Raw genomic sequence first — 4,317 nt, forward strand, 5'->3', positions numbered from 1 at the left:
GGCAGTTCTGCGGGAATGGAGCAGGAAGTCTGTCTGCGCTCGCACCTGTGTGGTAACTGCCAGGGTAATTGACAGAGGAAAACCGGCCTGACCTGTCACTCAGCTCTGCTGGCTGTTTGTTTCCAATTACCCAGTAGGTAGTGTAAAAATATCTGCCTTTTACAATCCGGCCCATCAGCCAGTCCTGCCTGCTCCTGACAGCTGGGCAGGGGTGTCTTTATACAGAGGCAACAGAAACTTGGTAGGAACCTGGCAGGGGTCCTAGTTCTCACCACAGGGTCGGACGTACCTTTCTGGAAGAACAATTCCCGGACACCCCTAGTGAGTAGCCAGATAATCTGTTATGGGCAGTGACACTCAAAGCCTGTGGGACCCTCAGAGGTTTTATTCCATTCAGAGATGGTCTGTTCAAGGCAAGTCTCACATTGAGTGGCTCGCAAATGTTCTCCCTGAGCTCAGAGCCACCCCAATCCTCCCCTTAATTGCCTTCCCCTGAGAGCAGCCCAGTTTCAAGTGAACTCCCATGGGCGTGAGGTCACACTTGTAAGGCTCCTAGCTGGAGAGTCTGACTCAGAGGACACAAAGCAGGTGCTGTCATGTCACGCCTCTTCGCCCGATCACTTATTGCCAACCTGGGTGAAAGGGACCCAGCTCCTGCACAGCAGCACAGACCAAGCTGAGGTTTCCAGCTGTGAGACACAGATCTCTGGCTATTCTGTGCTGCCCACAAGCCACAGGGGGGCATGGGAAACAGTATAAATTAGAACATCCCTGAGACTTCTCTCAGTTACACCAGGGGTCTGAGTAGGCCCTCCCACTGCCCCAGAATATGGGAGACACAAACATGGCCCCTTCCCACACCTTTCATCCTGAGCTAAAGGCAGGAGCAGATTGCAGAGGAGAATCAGGGCCCTTATCTCTTGGGAGATTTTGTCAAAAGACCCCTCCCTCTCCCGACCCACATTCCTTTGTCACTCCAAAAGCCACAGCTGCAGGAGAAAACGGAACCTAATGGGTAGCTGTTACCTGTGAACCTTCCTGCTAGTTTAAACGTTCAGTGACAATATTCACTACCCTGGCTCCTGTGGAACGATGTGATGGTCCATTTCTGACAGAGGAACAAACCATATCTCCGAGCAACGTCCTATGACAGAAGCAGGAAGAACTGGGGTGACCAATCTCTGCTGCAACAGGACACTATGAGAGTGGCCTCTCGGCTCCACATGCCAATGGGGAGCTGTCCCCAGTCCCTCCAGGGAGCCAGTGGGCTGGCTGCATTACACGGAGAAGAGTCGCTCCCATGTTGCTGTGTGATCTCGGGCGAACACTGCATGGCGAGAGAAGGGAGCCAGCTAAGGGCAGCATTTCAGACCCTTTCCTGACACTCTGTTGGCCAGATCCCCCATGGCCTGCCCCTCCTGCAGTCACTTACAGCTGTGCAAAGTGTGGCTGGAATGTTCCTCCTGGGGAATTTGGATTGGGTAGCGTTTCACAGCCCTGTGTAAACGATGATAATGCAAGAGCAAGGGGGTGGGGAGTCATGCCCTCTGAGTCCCCCGTTGTTCTGCCATTTCCCCGGGGTTCCTCCCTCCCATTCACACTGCAACCCTCTTTTCATCCAGCTCCCTACCCACCCCAAATGCTCTCACTGGAAAGCCAAGGGTGGAGCCAGGGTGTCTGGAGTGTAGAGGAAAGCAGCAGCAGGTTTCTCCCTGCAGGGATTGGGATGAACATTCTCTTTGGTTTTGATCCTCCATATGTGGCTCATATGACTGCAAACTCAGTCACCCAACCTGGTTCCCTCTAGCCTCTTGACTCAGCTGTACAGGAGTGGGAATTCCACATGATCTGAATGCCAATCCTGCAGTCATTTCAGCTACCGTAGGGACTGGCCTCTGGTTTGCTCACAGGTTATACAGAACTTCCTGGTCCATGGTGCACAGCTGGGATTGTGTTGATTCACAAGAATTCTAGAGCAGAGCTGGGCAGGGTCCCCCCCATCCCAAATGTATATACAAAATGGCTTTTGGACCAAACAATTTCATGGGAAATTTTAATTTTGTTTTAAGTTTTCTGTTTTTCCCTTGAGAAACCGGAAACCAAATATTTGTCAGTGAAAACTGTCAGTCTTCATTAAAAATTGCCATGTTTCAGTTTTTGGAAACCGAAAATTTGATCAAAAACAGGTTTTGAAAATGGAAAAATGTGAGCTGGAAGTGACTTTTTAATTCCTAATTTGAAATCCCCCCCTCAAATGGCATTTTTTTTACCCAGCTCTTAGCTATAGTAGAGAAGCCCAGAACTTTGCCCATGACAGTCCCCCTGCGTTTGGTCCACTATCCAAACTCCCAGATGCCACTCCCTGCGAAGGGTGCTGTGACGTGTGACCAGCATGCAGGTTTCCGAGCAAAGATGCACTGTAATTAGAACGAAACGCCTTGCATTGTCAGTTGGAAAGTGGGCTGAAAACACTTCCAGATCCGAAAGCTGCTTGCACAGGAATCAGTGATGCCACAAGCTGCAGGGCTGTGCAGATTCAGCTTCTCTGTGCACTGGATGGTTGAGGCTTCCTTCTGGACACTGATCCCAGACCAAGGGCAGTCCTTCCCAGTGCCTCGGGACTGAAGAAGAGGTCTGTGCTAACACCCTTTATCTCCCCGCAGAATGTGATCAGTCTCTGGCCCTGGGAGGCCCTTCCACACAGCATCCTGGTCCAGGTAAGTACCATTCGAGTCTCTGGGATCCCCTGAAATGGGGGCACTGTAAAGCATGCTGTTGCTATGGGTTTGTGGGCAGGCAGCCACAGGGGAATGCAGCAAATGGCTTGGTGATAACTAAGGCTACGATTTAGTTGCGGGTATTTTTAGTAAAAGTTGTGGACGGGTCACAGGCCGCCACTTTTTGATTATTACCTGTAACCTGTCCACGACTTTTACTAAAAATACCCCATCTAAATCTTAGGTGCTGGGGAGGGGAGGGGCGCTCCTGTGGATGCTGCTGTTCTGGGAGGGAGAGGTTTCTGGGGGACGCTGCTGTTCCTGGGGAGCCGGCGGCCCGGGGGGCTGCTGCTGCTCCCAGGCCACTGCTCTGGGGCCCAGGATCAATTGCCTGGAGCCACCCAAGCAGCAGCTGGTGCGGTTGGCCCCGGGGCCACCCCAGCTGCTCGGGGGGGCCTTGGGGTCAGCCACCCGGGCTGCTCCAGAAATCATGGAGGTCCTAGAAAGTCATGACTTCCATGACCTCTGTGAAAGACTTGCAGCCTTAGAGATAGCCAAAGCCTTCAGCTTCTCTTCAGTGTGTAACTTGTCTCATGGGCAAGTTATTGCTTTTTAGGCTCCATTGCCATAGAGAGCAGCTATTGAGTATCCTCATTCAGAGAATGTTTCTTTAACTTAGGTGGAAGCCACACAACCACAGGCTGTGATCTTATCCACTCTGTGATTGTATCAGCTCTGGCAAAAACTGGCGTGGACAGTCCTTGGAAGAGAGAGTACCAGGAAAGCCTAGGATATCTGAAGAAGTGGGACTGGTGATTCAGTGTCTCTCTTTACACTTTTCAGAGTAACAGCCGTGTTAGTCTGTATTCTCAAAAAGAAAAGGAGTACTTGTGGCACCTTAGAGACTAACCAATTTATTAGAGCATAAGCTTTCGTGAGCTACAGCTCACTTCCTCAGATCTTTAGACTGAGTCAGTGCTCAAGCAACCCCCACCAAGGAGACGTCTTATTCCAGGACATAGACAATTCACTCCCATAAGACTCAGAACCAGACCACTTCTTGTCACTGAAGGTCCCATGGCACTTTCTGGAAGAGTTGTGGGGGTGAGCCAAGGTTACCTGGCCAAATTCCACTCGGTAACTACATCCTGCATTTGCTCAACCCCTTCTGCAGTTTCAGTTGCACCAAGCATATTTCTTCACTTCCTGTCTTCAGCTGTTATGCAGCTGTGACCCAACAGGGCCCATGAGAGCTGAGACGTCCCTCACCTGCTGAGATCTGACCCAGGAGGACTTGCTTTCCTACATGTCCTCTCCATCAGTTTTTATGGTGCTGCTGCATTTGTCCCCTAAGTACAATCATTGGTAAGGCAGGTTTCCTGCTCTGAGTGGTGGAAGTGAACATCAAAGGAATTAACACCTACTTTCTACAGCCATTGTCTTTGGTTCCTTCAGCCAAAGAGTGACCGGACCTTTCTAATTACTGTTTAGTACTTGTTAGACAGCAGCACAATAACCACCAAACCCACAGCGAGATCTTTAACATTCAAAAATTAATACAGTCATCTTCCACGCCCTTGCCTGTTGCCATTTCACAGAT

This window comes from Lepidochelys kempii, chromosome 22 (assembly GCF_965140285.1).
Source record: "Lepidochelys kempii isolate rLepKem1 chromosome 22, rLepKem1.hap1, whole genome shotgun sequence".
Taxonomy (NCBI): Eukaryota; Metazoa; Chordata; order Testudines; family Cheloniidae; genus Lepidochelys; species Lepidochelys kempii.